The sequence below is a fragment of the Lemur catta genome, chromosome X (genome assembly GCF_020740605.2).
Source record: "Lemur catta isolate mLemCat1 chromosome X, mLemCat1.pri, whole genome shotgun sequence".
Lineage (NCBI taxonomy): Eukaryota > Metazoa > Chordata > Mammalia > Primates > Lemuridae > Lemur > Lemur catta.
Window position 1 is genome coordinate 17,882,992 of NC_059155.1, and position 19,452 is coordinate 17,902,443.

The window sequence follows — 19,452 nt, forward strand, 5'->3', positions numbered from 1 at the left end:
CAGTAAGAAAAAATCGAACAACCCTATCAAAAAGTGGGCAAAGGACATGAATAGAAATTTTTCAAAAGAAGATACAAGAATGGCTAACAAACATATGAAAAAATGTTCAACATCTCTAATCATCAGGGAAATGCAAATCAAAACCACAATGAGATATCATTTAACTCCAGTGAGAATGGCCTTTATCAAAAAGTCCCAAAACAACACATGTTGGCGTGGATGCGGAAAGACAGGAACACTCATGCACTGCTGGTGGGACTGCAAACTAGTGCAACCCCTGTGGAAAGCATTATGGAGATACCTTAAACAGATTCAAGTAGACCTACCATTCGATCCAGCAATCCCATTATTGGGCATATACCCAGAAGAACAAAAGTCATTCTATAACAAAGACACCTGCACCCGAATGTTTATAGCGGCACAATTCACAATTGCAAAGATGTGGAAACAACCCAAATGCCCATCAGTTTATCAATGGATTAGCAAACTGTGGTATATGTATACCATGGAATATTACTCAGCTATAAGAAATAACGGTGATACAACATCTCTTTGGTTCTCCTGGAGAGAGTTGGAACCCATTCTACTAAGTGAAGTATCCCAAGAATGGAAAAATAAGCACCACATGTACTCACCAGCAAACTGGTTTCTCTGATCATCACCTAAGTGCACATTTGGGAATAACACCAATTGGGTATCAGACAGAGGTGGGGGGTGGGGGGTGGGGGGAGGGGATGGGTGTATACCTACTTGATGAGTGCGATGTGCACTGTCTGGGGAATGGACACGGCTGAAGTTCTGACTGGGGGGGGATGGGGGGCATGGGCAATATATATAACCTGAACTTTTGTACCCCCATAATAAGCTGAAATTAAAAAAATTTAAAAAATTAAAAATAAAAGTTTATATTGTAAATTGATTTTAAAAATCCATGAGCCTTAAGGTAACCAGTGGAGTAGGCATAATAGAACATCCATTCCCCTCAAAGCCTGAAGCAGTTGTAGGGCTCTCTTTGTGACTGCCCAGATTGTAAATTCAATCATGTCTCAGGCTCTCAGACCCCAGTGGTCAGAGACACTCAAGGGGAATTTTATTGAAGTAAGATCATCAACTGTAAAAAGCAGCTACAGATGGAGTACTTCTATAATTCTACTTCATCCTTGGTGAAAGATATTTTCATTGCATGCTGGGAGCTGTTCTTTTTCCATCACTCAGATTACTTTATGAGCCATTTGCTTTGCCAGTAAGTATTTTTTTTCTCTTTTAATGGAATGAAATGGTACAAAGTTAATGCTCATTATCAAACTGGAATGCAGAAGCAACATTGGCCATACTTTAAGTGTGCTACTGCAGAAAATGTAAAAAAGAAATATATATATATATATATATATATATATAAAAGAATGCTACCACTGAAAAACTCTGAAGAGATCTTGACACATTCAAGGCTATCCACTTTAGTGAAATATTCAAAATCACTAGAAACATGCCACTAAAGCAAGACATTTTGTATTTTTTTGAAATTTTAACTGTCCAAAAGGTTTTGAATTCTCAGAATGTAGGTAGACAATCTCCATCTCTGTATATGAATATGAAATTATTTAGCAATCATCACAAAGTAAATATAAACAAAACTTTATTACTAGATATGAGTAAGTGAATAGATCAAATTAACTGATATGAATGAGTGAGAAAAGAAAGGATAATTGAGTAGGACATCAGCTATCTAAGGTTTATAGTCTATGTGGAACAGTTCATGCTACATCACTTTTTGTTCTTTTGAAAAAATGTAATTGTATTCAAAGAAGGAATTAAAGATTAATGATTTTAGACTACAGCATCTCAATGTGCTAAAGAAACAATAATAGGGAAATAAACATAACACTATTGGTAAGGCATGTATACTGACAACTTGACTATCTACTTGGTTGAATATAAAGCTGTATGTGTCCTCAAAACAGGGCCTAGATGTTTAATATAAGAATAAAATTGCAGGTACTTTTCTTAAAATGCTACTTCAAAGGCCCCTACAGTTATCAGTTTGGAGTCTGCCCTGTGAAAGCCTTGAATGTCTAAATCAGAAGATCATAAAAACTAGTTATTTCCTTATATTTAATCAGCTAATTTTGGAAGGCAGAAAATTCTGTAGATTTAAATTTTTTATATTATTGTGGATAGATCTATAATGCCAATTGATAATCAAGGCAACCACCTGAATATGTCTGACCAAAAAGCCACTCTTACCAGCCTTTATGAAGCATCTTACTCTGCTCTTCAATGCTCAAGTTGCAGCAGTGAGGTGGTGTCTTAAGTGAAAATAAATCTGATGTTAAACTCTCTATATATCTAAAATAATAAATCATAGAAGTGGAACAGGACTGATCATCTACTAACTACCTGCTTTCCTAAGTGAGGAAACTCAAGCCCAGAGATGTGAAGTGCCTTGCCCAATATCATGAAAGTAAAAGCTGGTACAGTTGGAGTACAAGTAGGTCTCCAGTTTTGCAGTCTAGTGTACTTCTAACTTCAAGAGACTGCCTCAAGTTTTAATTGCTTGCTGCCAAAAGTATATAATGATATCTGTTTTATAGAACTTTGTGATCTTAAAACAACAAGAGTAACAATTCATTGAGTGGTTAGTAGGTGCCACTCGCTGTTATAGCTACCTTGCATTATTGGGAAGAACTGACATAACAACAACACTGAGTATTCCAACCAATGAACACATATATCTCTCCATTTATTGTTTTAGATCAGCAGTCCCCAACATTTTTGGCACCAGGGACGGGTTTCATGGAAGACAATTTTTCCACGGACCGGTTGGGAAGGGGGGATGGTTTGGGGATGATTCAAGTGCATTACATTTATTGTGCAATCAGACCTCTCTACTAATGATAATCTGTATTTGCAGCCACTCCCCAGCACTAGCATCACCACCTCAGCTCCACCTCAGATCATCAGGCATTAGATTCTCATAAGGAGCCCACAACCTAGATCCTCATATGCACAGGTTACAGTAGGGTTCGCGCTCCTATGAGAATCTGATGCCACTGCTGATCTGACAGGAGGCGGAGCTTATGCAGTGATGTGAGCAATAGGCTGTAAAGCCTGTAAATACAGATGAAGCTTCGCTTGCTCACCTGCTGCTCACCTCCTGCTGTGCTGCCGGATCCTATCAGGAACAGTACTGCTCTACGGCCAGAGCTTGGGGACCACAGTTTTAGACAATATTTGACCTCTTTTGCCAGCTACGTAAAATCAGTTCTCTCTGGTAACACCATTTGCTTGGCCTCAAATTATTCCAGTTTTCCAGAACAGTTACTAGGCCATTCTACTCTCATTTATAAGATGAAATGACAATCAGTAAAATTAAGGGAAAGTACAATGTGTTCATTCAGGGGAGGCCTGTCATTTGACTCCAAATTAACAGAGAAATGCCAGTGAGACATTTATATGGCATTCACTATGAAAGTATTTAAGGAAAAAAGTATTATTAGCTGTTATTTAATTTTTAACAGCTTCATTAGGGTATAATTTGGCAGTCAATAAACTGCATACATCTAAATTGTACAACTTAATAAATTTTGACATATGTATATGCCCATGAAATCATCACCACAATAAACATAGTGAACCAGTTCACTACACCCAAGAAGTTGTTCTTACTTTTTTGAAATCCTTTCCTCAGAGTAAACCCCCAGCTCCCACATCTCCAGGCAACCACTGATCTACTTTCCCTTACTATAGATTAGTTTGCATATTGTACTGTTTTGTATATGTGAAATCATACATTCTGAACTCTTTTTTGGTTGGCTCATTTTACTCAGCGTAATTATTTCAAGATTCATACAAGCTGCAGCATGCATCAAAAGTTCATTTCTTGGCTGGGCCTGGTGGCACATGCCTGTAATTCCAGCACTTTGAGAGGCCAAGGTGGGAAGATAGCTTGAAGTCAGGAGTTCAAGACCAGCCTGGGAAACATAGTTAAACACCCATCTCTAAAAAAAAAAAAATAAGAAGAAAATTAGCCAGGTGTAGTGGCTAATGCATGTAATCCCAGTTACTCGAGAAGATGATGCGGAAGGATCCCTTGAGTCCAGGAAACACAGTGAGGCCCTATCTCTATGAAAAAAAAAAAGAAGTTCATTTCTTTTTAGTACTGAAGAATATTCCATCGTATAGATATATCACAATTTGTTTACCTTTTTATCTGTTGATGGACATTTGGGATGTTTCCAGTTCGGGGCTATTTCACAAATAAAGATTCTATGAACTTGGCCGGGCATGGTAGCTCACGCCTGTAATCCTAGCTCTCTGGGAGGCCGAGGCAGGTGGATCACTCGAGGTCAGGAGTTCGAGACCAGCCTGAGCAAGAGCGAGACCCCGTCTCTACTAAAAATAGAAAGAAATGATTTGGACAGCTAAAAAAAAATATATATATATAAAAATTAGCCAGGCATGGTGGCGCATGCCTGTAGTCCCAGCTACTCGGGAGGCTGAGGCAGTAGGATCGCTTAAGCCCAGGAGTTTGAGGTTGCTGTGAGCTAGGCTGACGCCATCGCACTCTAGCCCAGGCAGCAGAGTGAGACTCTGTCTCAAAAAAAAAAAAAAAAAAATTCTATGAACATATGAACAATTGTGTACAAGTATTTGCATGCACATGTACTTTAATTTTAAAAAAATAATTACTTAGGCATTGAATGGCTGTATCATGAGTTATGTGTGTGTTTAATGTTTTAAGAAGCTGTGAAATTGGTTTCCAAAGTGGCTGTACCATTTTACATTCCCACAGCAATATATGAGCATTATAGGTCTTCCATATTTTCACCAACTGATACGGTCAGTCATTTCCATTTTAGCCATTTAAACAGGTGTATAGTGGGTTCTAATTGTGGTTTTAATTTTCATTTCTTCATTGACTAATGATGAGCATCTTTTCATGTCTATTTGCCATTCATATATTTTCTTTGGTGAAGTGTGTATTCATATCTTGCCCTTATTTAAATGGGGCTGTTTGGCTGGTGGGAGTGCAAACTAGTACAACCTTTGTGGAAAGTAACATGGAGATACCTCAAAGAAATACAAGTAGAACTACCATTTGATCCAGCAATCCCATCATTGGGCATCTACCCAAAGGAAAAAATGACATTCTATAAAAAAGACATCTGCACTAGAATGTTTATAGCAGCACAATTCACAATTGCAAAGATGTGGAAACAACCCAGGTGCCCATCAATACGAGTAGATTAAGAAAATGTGGTATATTCATACCACGGAGTACTACTCAGCCACAAAAAACCATGGTGATCTAGCACTTCTTCCATTATCCTGGATAGAGCTGGAGCCCATTCTACTAAGTGAAGTATCCCAAGAATGGAAAAACAAGCACCACATGTACTCATCATCAAACTGTATTAACAGATCAGCACTTAGGTGCACATATAGTAGTAACATTCATTGGGTATCAGGCAGATGGGAGCAGGGAGGAGGGGATGGGTATGTACACACCTAATGGGTGCGGTGTGCATCATCTGGGAGATGGACACACTTGAAGCTCTGACTCGGGTGGGGCAAAGGCAATATATGTAACCTAAACATTTGTACCCCTGTAATATGCTGAAATAAAAATAAATAAATTGGGCTGTTTGCTCTCTTATTCAGTTTTCAGAGCTCTTTACATATTCTACATGCAAATCTTCATCATCCATATGCAAAATGTTTTCACCCAGTCTGTGGTTTGTTCTTGAATCCTTTTAACAGTGTCTTCCAAAGACATTGTCAAACTTTTGATGAATTCCATTTTGTCAATGTTTTGCTTTTATGAATTGTATTTTGGTATTATATGTAAGAAGTCTTTGCCTAACCCAACGATGCAATTATTTTCTCCTATATTTTTATATATATTTAAGTTTTATATTTAAATCTATGGTCCATTTTGGATTGATTTTCATATATAAGAGGTGTGGACCTACAGTCATATTTTTGCATAGGGATATCTAATTGTTCTAACACAATTTGTGGAAAAAGCTATCCTTTCTCCATTGGATTGCATTTGATCCATTGTTAAAAATCAATTGTCCATATATGTGTGGGTCTCTTTCTAAACTCTCTATTCTGTCCCATTGATCTGCATGTTTGTCTTTACAGTAGTACCATCCAGTTTTGATTATTGTAGATTTATAATATGTTTTGAAAATAAAAACTGTTACTCCTCCACTTTGTCCTTTTTCTTAAAAGTTGTTTTAGCTATTCTAATTTCTTTTTATTTCCATAAGAATTTGAATATATGAAACTATATATCAATTCAGACAAAATAACAAAATTCTGATCTATGAACACCATATATGTAGAATCTCTCTATTTCTCTCCATGTATTTAGAATTTCTTTAATTTCTATCAGTGGTGTTTTGTAGCTTTCAATATACTAGTCTTGAGCATCTCTAATCAATTTTTTTTCCCAGAGACAGGGTCTTACTCTGGTGCCTAGGTTGGAGTGCAGCAGCCTGATCATAGCTCACCGTAACCTTGAACTCCTGGGCTCGAGTGATTCTCCCACCTCAGCCTCTAGAGTAGCTGGAACTACAAGCATGTACCACCATTCTCGGCTAATTTTTAAATTATTTGTATACACAAGGTCTTGTCTTGTTGCCCAGGCTGGTCTTTACTCTTGGCCTCAAGTGATCCTCCTGCCTCGGGCTCCCAAATTGCTGGGAGTACCGGTGTGAGCCACCAAGCCCGGCCTTAACCAGATTTAGTCCTACATATTTCTTAGGTTATTTTCATTTTTGATGCTATTGTAAATTGTACTGTTTTATTCAATTATAATTTCCACTTGTTAGATGCCAGTATATAGAAGGAACATTGATGTTTCTATTTTTATCATGTATCCTTCAACCTGGCTAAACTCACTTATTATATTTGGTAATTTCTTTGTAGGTTCCATAGATCTTCTATATAGATGACCATGTTGTGTGTGAATAAAGATAGTCTTGCTTCTTTTGTACCAATCTGCATGCCTTTTATTTCTTGCCTTATTACACTGACTACAACTTCCAGTACAATGTTGAATAGAATTGGTGAGAGCAAACCTCCTCATCTTGTTCCTGATCTTAAGAGCAAAGCATTCAGTTATTTTACTTTTTTACCATTAATGTGATGTCAAAGAGTTTTTGTAGATGCCATTTGTCAAATTGAGAAAGTTTCTCTCAATTTCTAGTATCCTGAGATACTAGACATGACATCTTTTTGAACTTTTGTAGGTTTTTTGGGGGTGAACAAAAGATTTAATAATCATCATAAACAGGAGGACACCAATGTTTTTTTTTTTTTTTTTTTTTTTTTTTTTTTTTTGAGACAGAGTCTCACTTTGTTGCCCAGGATAGAGTGAGTGCCGTGGCGTCAGCCTAGCTCACAGCAACCTCACACTCCTGGGCTTAAGTGATCCTACTGCCTCAGCCTCCTGAGTAGCTGGGACTACAGGCATGCGCCACCATGCCCGGCTAATTTTTTTTGCTATATATATTTTTAGTTGGCCAGATAATTTCTTTCTATTTTTAGTAGAGACGGGGTCTCACTCAGGCTGGTCTCGAACTCCTGACCTCGAGCGATCCACCCGCCTCGGCCTCCCAGAGTGCTAGGATTACAGGCGTGAGCCACCACGCCCGGCCTCCAATGTTTTTCCATTAGATTCCTGAGAGGGCAGATATTATATGTGCAAGTGCTTAAATAGAGTTCTTACTCATTTCTAGGTGTAACTCAGGCACTTATTACTGCATTTCCTTCTGGAAATCACTTAGCCTCTCTGAACCTCAATATTTTTCATCAGTAAAAAAGTAATATCACTACATAACTCATGGGGTTGGTGTCAAGTAAGATGTAGTACACAAAAACACTGTGTTTCACCAAGCATACAAACAATGGTGATTCTACCACCAAAAAAAGACAGCGTATAAATCATATTTTTTAGTTAAAAGGTTGAAGAATTTATGAGAAATTTTTAAAAGCTATAATTTTTCAAGTCCAATAATGATTTTTAAAGTTATTTCATCATCATGGATATCTGTCATAAGAGAGGTAAAACTTTAATGATAAGCTGTCACAGGGTTTTATAAATAGATTTTCTTATGACACAACAAAGCAACTACAAAAAATCTATAATATTTCTGACAAGTTTTAGTTTGCATAACATGATTCCCCTCCAAAAATTTTTGTAAATTTAGAGAATAGCCTCTGTTATTCATGCTCACTTGTACTATTTGTCATGCTTAGAATCCACCTTTAGGGATAGCCTGCAGTGAAGGGAACCAGTCTCCTTTTGAGATAAGGAGTAATGAAGTGATGGGGAAGCAGATATCAACATATTCAAATGTAAAGAAGATGTATTTTGCCTTCTAAACTTGGTAAGAACTAAATGCAGAATCGTCAACTTTTCATGCACTCTGTAACCCTCTGATGGAAGTGTGAATTGAATGTTCATTGAAATGATCAGAGCAGGTACAGCATCTGAGTTAGATATTTGGGGAAGTGAGATTCTTTAATTACAAAAAAGTCCACATGAGTTCTACATATTCATTTCTTAATTGCTATATAATAGATGTACATAGTTTCAGAGTACATGTGACAATTTATTAAATAAAACATTCATAGAATTTGTAAAGATCAAATCAGTGTACTTGGGCTATCCATCTACATATCCATTTTGGGTGCTCTCCAAATTCTCATTTTAAATATTTCCTTTTTTTTTGTTTTTTTTACTCCTACCCTCCCTACCCCAATCCCTACCCCATTCTGGCTGAGCCTTTATACTCAGAACAGCAGAGAGTTGAGGCACTTACAGTTAAAGCACTTATCTGAATGATTCAACCCAGATCAACAAGCAAAGAGCAATTGGGACAGCACAAAAAAGGGACCAAAAAGGGGCTTTTTGTTCACTTTTTTTTGCAGAGGGGTACAGAACTTTAAAATAATTCATTTATGAAATGAATGGTCTTCTTCACAGAAAATCTTTCCATTCATTGAAAGAAATCTTGTATGCTGAAGAGACAGGCAGAAATGGGAAAAGATAAAAACCTGGGGACTAAAAGCAAACCTGCCTCTTAAAAATTAGCCAGCCCACTGGAATATCATACAATCAAGCAATGCTGTCTAAGGTTAGGGTTGCTCGCTATTGCATGGGGCATACTTATATTAAAAAAATTATTTGTTGTTTATCTCAAATTCAAATTTAACTGGGCATCCTGTAATTTTATTTGCTAAATCCGGCAGCCCTAATAAGGTGTTACACCGTCACATCTGTGGCATTTAACACAGTGACTGCCACACTAGAAAAAAAATTTTTCCTTGGGGCCATGGTGTTTCATTACAAAAATAAAATAAAAACTTCAAAAACAAAGTGATCCTTTCTAATTTAATGAAAAATTTGTTATTTTTTATTGTTTTCTGTGTGTGAATTATATGAAACTTGAAAAATTCTTCACGTGACTCCCAAGGTGAAGAGACCTGTGAGTTACATACGCTTCACGAGGCCTCGGGCTCAAAACTACTGTGAGTTAAATTCAACTCACATGGCAGTTAATGTGTTCAAATTCAAAGTCAAGTTTCCTAATTGAACATTCTTTAAAGAACAAAGATTTTTTACACTGCTGTGTGTAGAAAAACAATAACTTTTTTCTTGACTGTAAAAAAAAAATTGAAACCTAACTGTTCCATTACTTTTGTAAAGGTAAAAGTATTATTTTTAATAATAGGATGGTAATAATTTCATTTACAGAATTTAGATTGTAAATTCCTACGCAGTGTCAGTATCACTGTAAAAGTAAGTTTCAGGTCTGTAAGCTTTCTAGGTATCCATGGATGTACTATCTTCTCAATCAGGGCCCTGTATGTTTTAATACGAAGCTTTCTGTTTCAGTGAGCTTGGGGGAAGGGGGAAAATTCAGGAACACGGCTTTGCTACTTAGTCCTGGTGCAGTGAATACAATGTAGGCTGTGTATCTGCTTCACACTTGCTGAGCAACAGAGGGTTAACATCTTTTCCAATATTGCCACTCAAATTGCTGCTTACCAGCCAAAGTACAGGGTACAGAGTGAGGAGAAAGGCCACAAGGGTCATTATGCTTTGGTGGCAAAAGACCTATCATTATTTTCATTCTATTCGATGCCAACAAACCGTTTATTAAAGGACGAAATTGGAACTTCTCCACTTTACTCTTTCTGACGACTGTTTTATTTTATTTCCACAACCTGAGGAAAAGAAAGGCGGCTTTACAGATGGAGCACTGCAATTGTCAGGGCCTTTTGGTGCCCACAGGCTGCCCTCATCCAATGACACTATGCTCATTGTTAAGACAATTGAATCTCATTTCTTCTTTACATTCAGTTGAAACATTTTAACATCTCATGGCTGAGGTTGGCTTCATGAAACTGACATAGCATTTGGTCAGTCACTGAAGGAAACCAATTACATGAGGTTTTCAGCCTGGAGGAATCTCTCTGTTCTCTTAAGATACATTCTATTTTATCTGTACCACTTGCATGCCATTTACCCCTTGATGCTATTGTTTGTGTGCGAGGCTTATCTCCCCCTTTCAACCAGAAACTCCCTCAGAGCAGAATCCATAGTTGACTCACCTTAATCTGCTCATCCAGAACTTTATATTGCACATAAAGTTCCTGATAAATATGGTCGAATGAATAAATGAATGTAAATGAACTGTTTTTATTTTGTATTAACTATAGCTTGGTCAGAACATACCTAGATGTGTGGGGCTTCCAAGCAAGTATCTCAGAAAGGAACTTCTTTCCTTTGGTTAACTCAAAATAAAAGGCTTTGGAGTTCTGTTATCCAGGACTACTAGGATGCAGAGAGAAAGAGGAGAAAGGTTTTGGCATTTTCCCCACTGACAAAGTCTAAAAAGTAAGTAACACTCCACAACTAGAAAAATTTCTTGGGCCAGTGTGGATCAATTGAGAGGTTTAATTAAATTAAATTAAATAATAGGAGTAAGAAGTGAGTATTGACTGTAAGTGCAGTGTATTCCAAAGTCATAAAACAAGTCTCTTATCATACCCTCAAGGTCAAGTGCGTGCAGCCTGGTTGGGACATCATCCATCATTAGCTGCTTTTAGGTCAGTGGATTTTTGCATATCTACAGGATGACTTGAATGTGATCAGAAGAGGATGACAAACACTGGAAGGCTAGAAAAGTCACTCCGAAATGAAAGGTGCAGAGATGTGAAAAAAAACCTCAGATACAACAGTAGAAGAATGATGCATAATAAGAAAAGTTAGGAAGGGGCCACATACAAAAAAGTGGGAAGCTAGTTTAGAGAGATTCTTCTGAGTAGAAGACCAGCGGAATATATTCACTAGGAGGCTAAGGACAGAATTTTTTTCTTGTTTTTAGACACAGGGCTCTGTTGCCCAGGCATGAGGGCAGTGGTGTCATTATAGCTCACAGCAACCTCAAACTCAGGATGGAATTTTAAATCCAGAGAGAAGTGGTCCTAGATTCCAGATCAAAGGAAGCTCACTTCTTTAAACATAAAGGTGCGAAGGAGGGAGAGAAAATGAAAGAAAAAGAGAATGAGGAAATGGGTGGTGAGATGGATCAAGCAAAGAAGGCTAAAACTGGTGAGCAAGAATTGCGGATAGGGCTAAAGTAATAAGTTTAGGCACTATACTGGAAAATTAGGTAAGACTTACTGAAAAAAAAAATTTTTTTTTGAGACACTCTCACTCTGTTGCCCCAGCTGGAGTGCAGTGGAGTCATCATAGCTCACTGCAATCTCAAACTCCTGGGCTCAAGCGATCTTCCTGCCTCAGCCTTCCGAGTAGCTGGGATTACAGGCACGTGCCACCACACATGGCCCCTGAAATTTGATTAATCAATTTAAAAAGGATACTAGGACCAGATACAGTGTCTCACACCTGTAATCCCAGCACTTTTGGGGAATGAGGCAGGAGGATTGCTTGAGGCCAGGAGTTGGAAGCTGCAGTGAGCTATGATCATGCCACTGCACTCTAGCCCAGGCGACAGTACGAGACCCGGTCTCAAAAGAAAAAAAGAAAGGATATTAGGCACTTGCTATGTATTATTTACTTATAGTCATTGTATCAGGTTTTTTTTTCTATTATATCTTATTTAATCCTCAACTATTCAAGTAAACATTTTTATCTCCATTTTCCAGTTTTCAAAAACCATGGTTCATATATATCATATTCAATGTCACACAGATAGTATGAAATTAAGAAGGAATTACAACTCAGGACTAATTTAGGTGGTTCCTGACAGACTCAAAGCCCATGCTCTTTCCACTATACTTGAATAGAGCTTGCATCAGAACGGTTCAAATAACTATGTATATGTCTATTTACTGCTATATAGTTTGTGACCCTGTGATATTTGATGATGCTGGAATATATTAAAGAATTTTAAAAATATTAATAAAGGCCACTGAAATCCTCTAGAAGAAGGTGGTCACAGGGAAACGACACTGTTCAGAAGGCATATTTTCCCTTTCCTGCAGTTGAGACAACAGAAAAAAATACATCCTTGGACTCCTTCCACCTCCCCTCCATTCCCGTATCTCTCAGCCCTCTAATTCTAAGCACTAGTTTTACTTAGTCACCTCTTACAGGTGTGCCTTCGCCTAGTACCCCAATGCAATCCAGATTTCCTGCTGTTCCTCCCTCTCTTCTCCACTCTACTACTTCAAGTCCTTCCAGGAACTAGATTTCTTGACCTTAAACTCTACACTTATCAACACTGAGTCACTGGTACCTGGTGCCACATCTTCCAGATGCTGATCACCACCAGCACTTTCTCTGATGCTACAATTTAACAATAATAAAACCAATGAAGTTTACAAAGCACTGTTATATTCATTGTTTCACCTGGTCCTTGCAATCTTGTATACTTGAGTACATGTATTTATTCTTTTTTGAAATTGTCAGTTGATGTATTTAATGGGACCTCACATTCACTTAGCTAACTCATTAAGCCTAATCAGGTATGTAAAATAAAAAGTTAAAGAGTAAAGTCTGGAGTCTAGACAGTCTTCATTTGTAATACAGAGCATTGAGTTCCACAGAAATGGCTTGTTTGTTCCAGAAAATTCTTTCTCCAAATGAAGAAAACCGTTGTGATTCCTTAGGAGGGAATCAGACCTTACAAAAAGAATCTTCTGGTACATGTATTTCTTATCCTCATTTTTAGGATGAGAAACCTGAGGGTTGGAAGTCATTGTAAGACACAAGGATATTAAGTTAGCAGAGCTCCTTTTTCTTTTTATTTGTATATTTTATTTTTTATTTGTATATATTCATGGGGTTCAAGTGCCTTTTTCTTATTAATAGTCCAGAACCAGTACTCTTACACCTATGCCCTGTTGCAATCTGACTACCCCTTTGCCCATTGACCGATATACTGGTTTCAGATCTATCTTTGACCCCAAGTCCTCACATGCTAGCTTTTTGTCCTTCACCTCCACGGGCATTCCTCCCTAGCCAGGGATTCTCAGATTTTAGGCACACCAAAATCATCTGAGATGCATTTTAAAATGTAGATTCTGGAACCTCAATCCCAAAGGATCTGATTGAGTATGTTTGGAGAGGGGACTCAGGAATCGCCATTTTTAACAAGTAATGGAGGTGATAATGATGCAGGGAGTCCAAAGACCACCCTTTGAGAAATGCTGTTTGAGCTCTTCTGAAATAAGGCTACAATCAGACAATCCTCAAAGCGAAAATGCTGGGGGATTCTTCAGTTTGAGTGCTATGCTGCCTTGAGTTATAGGGCTCTTACAGAATGTGAAATGAATAATGTGGAACACTCAATCCACACAGTTGTTCACTGCAATAAAATGTCAACATTTCAAGTCTTTTTTCAAAAGACTTCTTAAGAGTTGCTCTTTCCACACACGGTCCTGCTTAAAAGGAATTACAGCTGCTTCTACATTTATAACCAACAGTTCCAAATCTGTCTATAAAATATTTAAAATGAACAAACTGCAGCTATAGCTATATTTGCAGTCGGGTAGAACAAATCCATTCCCTTCAAAATTATAAGCCAGGCTAATTAAAACTATCAAAAAACTGTACTAAGAATGGAATTTTTAAGTATATAAGCAATGGAACAAATCACACATGGAAAATCAATAGATTTGGACTACACAAAAATGGAAAAAGTTCAAAGCCATTACTAGACAAAAAACCTAAAACACAAGCCACAAACTGGGAAAATATTTGCAACAAACATCAAGAAGGGAATGAGATTTGAAACATAAAGAAGCTCACAAAAGTCAAAGAGGAAAATGAATAAAGAACAAGAAAAGAGATAAATACACATGAGAAAAGTTCAAGAACATAATGGATATATATTTTTTAATGTTCACCATTTTAAAACACCAGTGATATATGCCATTTTGTCACTAAAATTAAGAACTTTAAAATTATGAATTGGGAGAGAGTTCGGTGAAATGGACAGGCACACTCAAACACTGCTGGTAGGTGAGTAAATTGATACAATATTTATTTAAAACAATTTAAAAATTCTTATCATGAATGTTTTTTGAAAAAAAAAATCTCACACTTAGACCAAGTAAGTTCTTTTCTAGGGTTCTAGCCTAACGAAATAATCAGAAATTCAGTTAAAGGATTAAGTACAGAATTTTTTTAAGACAAAAAAATTGGAATCAAACTAAATGTTCGATGATAAAAGAATGTATAAATAAATGACCCATGGTATATCCACATGACAGAATGTTATATAGCAATTTAAAATGGTGTTTTCAAGCACTTAATGGTGCATAAAATGCTTCAGATACCGGGACACTTTGAAAAAGAAAGATACAGCATTTATTTATAATGCCCGAATTTTCTTTTTTTTCTTTGTCACTTCATCTCAAAAGCTAGGCAATTTTCTTTTAAAATATTTTTATATGCACATAAAAAACCTGTAAATAAATACATCAAAATGCTAACAGCTGTTATCTCTGGGTGTTGAGAGTTTTATTCTCCTCTTAGTACATTTCTGTGCTATCAATTCTCTACAGTGACCATATGTTACTTTTATAATCAGAAAATGCAATAAAAGGTATTTCAAAAGTCCCTCAAAAACACAACATGAAGAAGGAAAAATTGTCAACTTAATTAATTTATAGTATGCAAGTGACAGAGAACACTCACCACTTGTTTCTGTAGCAGGCACTGGAATCCATTTATGGAATGCCAGTGACCTTATATTCTCAAGACAACTGCTTATCTGTCTCCCTCATTGAAAGAGGGGGATATGGAGAAAAGACAACAGACTCAGGGAACAGATGTCTGAAGGGAGATAAAAAAGTATCAGGATAAAGTAAAAGGAAAATGTTACTAACAATCCTGACTCTAAGTATATTACAATTTAGGACTCTCAAACCAAAGCATTTCTCCTGCACAAACTGGTACACCAATTTTTATCAACACAACTAACACCATTAATATTTATGAATGTGGTTATGTTTTTAAACAGAAAAGGCTTTACCGCAAGAATTTAAAATTGAATCATATGAGAAATGTCTTATTCCTTCCTTGAAGTTTGGTTGGTTGGGTAGGGGTTAATTTTGATAATCAAAAGACTAAAAAGGGAGAGAGGATTGCTTGAGGCCAGGAGTTCCAGAGGAGACCAGCCTGGGCAACATAAGGAGATCCCCTCTCTAAAAAATAAAAATAAAAACACAGAAAAGGAAATGACACATACTGGGTTACTCGGTCCACCCCACCAAAGGCCAACTTTGCATGAGAAACTACCAAAGAATCTTAGGCATCCATATTAATTTTGTATTGATAATGCTTGATAGATCATGGGACAGAGATAATTCTAGTATGCTACTTGCTAGCTGAATACCCAACTACAACTCAAATTTCTTCATATTAAAATCAGTATGAATAAGAAACAATAGTGATATAGCACCTCTTATATTTTCCTGGATAGAGCTGGAACCCATTCTAGTAAGTGAAGTATCCCAAGAATGGAAAAATAAGCACTACATGTACTCACCATCAGATTGGATTTAACTGATCAACATCTAAGTGCACATACAGGAATAACATTCATCAGGTGTCGGGCAGGTGGGAGCGGGGAGGAGGGGATGGGTATATACACACCTAATGGGTGCGGTGCGCACCATCTGGGGGATGGACACGCTGTAGCTCTGACTCAGGTGGGGCAAGGGCAATATACGTAACCTAAACATTTGTACCCCCATAATATGCTGAAATAAAAAAAATCAGTATGGGGCCTGGCTGGTGGCTCATGCTTATAATCCTAGCACTCAGGGACGCTGAAGTGAGAGTATCACTTGAGGTCAGTAGTTCGAGACCAGCCTGAGCAAGAGCCAGACCCCGTCTCTACTAAAAATAGAAAAAATTAGCTGGGCAAAAAAAAAAAAGAAACAGAAAAAAGGAGTAGGGCGTGGTGGTGCATGCCTGTAGTCCCAGCTACTCAGGAGGTTTAGGCAGGAGGATCGCTTGAGCCCAGTAGTTTGAGGTTGCTGTGAGCTAGGCTGACGCCACAACACTCTAGCCTGGGTGACAGAGCAAGACTCTGTCTCAAAAGAAAAAAATTTTTTGAGAATAAAAATTATAAAATTTTTTTTTAATCAGCATGGAAAATGGTTGCTGGGCAAGCAAAAGCGGAGTGGGGGGTCATTGCAGGTAATCTGGAGGGAGGCAGAGCCCAGATTTTCTCCCAGCTCCATAGGAGGTCATTACTTGATCACTCCCATACTCAAAGAGGCAGAAATTAGACTTGGTGAGTTTAATTCTCCATATGTAAAAGGGTAGGTTCAAAACTGAGAGATTTCAGGACTTGATGCACTAGATATAACTTACCACACCTCTGCCCAGGGCTGGACATGCCAACTGACAACTGGGTAGCCACTGTATACAATGTACCTTGTAGCTGGATTGAAGCACTGATTGAAGGAATAGCAATGAGTTAGCTAAGAACACTTTAGCAGAGATGAGTTTATCGTATTCAAACCTATCCTTTGGAACTTACCAAAAGAAAACAGAGACTGAGAGCATATATGGAGAGGCAGATATTGTAAGGATCCTGTGAAGTGGGGGAAGGAGGGTTACCCAAATAACATCAGAGAATGGGTGAAAGAACCCTAAAGGCAGACTTTTGCCTACATTAGTTCAACAGACGTTAGTTAAGGCAGGCACTGTGTGTCGGTGCTGCAGACACACAGAGAAAGGGCATTTCTTGAAAGATTTCACGGTCAGCGGGGAAGAGAGATAGGTGAACTACAAAGTATAGTCAAATCCTACATCTAGTAAAAACTCTGGCAGACAACTCAGTCTCTTCTTCATCTTTCATCAAACATTTGTTTGCTCTATCATAATATATGCCTGGGACTTAGTTAGAAACTACAAAGACCAGTTAAGATAGGGCCATTGCCCTTAAGGAGCTGATTATAGTCTAGTTGGGGAGAGAGACATATCAACAGTGACAATGGCAATCCAGTGCTACAAGAGCTAGGTAGAGGACGTTATGAGGCCCTCCCAGCTCTGCACTGTTACACTTGGCTTCACCTGTGTGACTTTCTTAATGGGGAGAGAAAGAAAATATCTCCTCAAGACCTCGGATTGGCCTTATGGTGGCCTCTCTTTCCTTGAGGGGCAAAATAGGTCCCGGGGGGGGGAAAATGTTATGAAAATGCAGATATAGAAGCATTAGTTCTGCCTGGAAGGGCTGGAGAAGTCATCTTCAGTGAGATGCCATTTGATGTGGGAATTGAAGCATGGCTAGGGATTTGCTAGATTAAAAAGGAACGTGAAGGCAGGCCTCACAGAGGGACAGAGGGTAAATGGTAAGTGGTAATATTTACTGATACTCTATGCCAGGCACTGTATTAGGTGCTTTACATATGTTATCTGATCATTCAATAACAATTTATTGAGCACATACTATATACCTAGCATGTGTGTTGAAGTGCTAATTATCTAAATTTTCACATGAGTATACCAAGGAACACAGAGACAAAGTGACTTTTCCAAAGCCACACAGATAGTGAGAGACAGTAACAGATTTAAACCAAGTTCTAACTCTTAAACACACACGTTTTCCATTCCACGCCCCAAAGCTAGATTATATAGGTATACAGGCGTATTTGTGAAATGATGAAATATCTGGTGTGACTAGAATATATAAGAAAACGTGGGAGTTGGGGGAGAGGGGTGAGGAGTGGCAGCAGAAAATCTGTGGAATGTTTCACTAATTTGCATGTTAAGGTTTTCATATCTGATCATTTGCATTTGATTTTAGAAAAAAACGAATGATCCCTTTTTTGTGCCTTTCCAAAAACATCCTGGAACAAGTACAATAATAACTTTTAAAAGTTTTTAAAAACTTATGACCCCACAATGTAGAGGGGGGGAAAAACATGAAGGAATTAAAATTGTTTCTCAATGCAACCATTTTTTACTTGCAATTACTTGAAAACATCATGAACCATGAATATTTATCACTTAGCTTTCCGGACAATATACTAGGATCCAACCAACGATAAAAGAACAGCTGTCTCAAGCAAACATGGAGAACAGTACCAAATAAAAATGACAGCCTTCACACTGAATCATAGCTATATTGGGTTTAGATCATTTCATGTTTTCTTATTCCAAAAAACATCGCCAAAATCTGCATATACCTTGAAAATTCATTACTTATAAAATTAAATCTCCTTAAATGATCTATCAATGTGTTAATTAGTTTCACAAAATAAAAGGAAGTGTTTTGCAATAAAGATTGAATTGTTGAATAGTGCAAACCAACAGTCATTTCATGGGATTTCTATTAAGCCTTCAGGGCAGTAATCGAAATGACCTATCTTAGTGATCGTAGAAAGAATTGTACCCTGTACTGAGATTTAAGATGTTGGCTTTAAGGTTGTAGATGTTAATGTTTAAGCAAATAGTTTGTTTCCATGGAGTACCAAAGCATGACAATTACTTTAATGGTTTACAATAAGAATAAGTGAAAATATAGAAATCAGCTATGAATACAGCACATCCATTTTACATAATTTTTAAATAATTGAAAAAACTGAGTATGTATTTCTTGAACTTATATAATACTTAATGCTTTAATACCTGTTGTTATAAATTATATATCAATTTTGCTTTGGGAAATTAAATTTGTATTTCTAATTATTTATAAAAATCCTATAAAGACATTTGGAAAAATTACAGTACTACTAATAAGCATTCAATTAGCCCAATTTTCTGACCTACACTTTGGAGGCTGAGCTATTCCAGATCTTCAGAGGATTTTCTTTCCTCCACAAAAAAAATTGGGTTGATATAAATATTAATGAAGATACTGATTCATTTTGAAAGAATATGTATTTAATTCAAAATGAAAAAGAAGGCATAGGAAAGACCTTAATGTACTGAATCATTTCTGGTAA

At 37.3% G+C, this 19,452-nt stretch overlaps 1 non-coding gene across 1 annotated transcript; it reads left to right on the plus strand.

Moving 5' to 3' along the window:
- Nucleotides 1-17,542: 17,542 nt before the first annotated feature.
- On the plus strand, nt 17,543-17,676 carry LOC123628978. The gene has a single exon (XR_006731853.1). It is a non-coding gene; the product is annotated as a small nucleolar RNA SNORA64/SNORA10 family (small nucleolar RNA).
- Nucleotides 17,677-19,452: the final 1,776 nt, after the last annotated feature.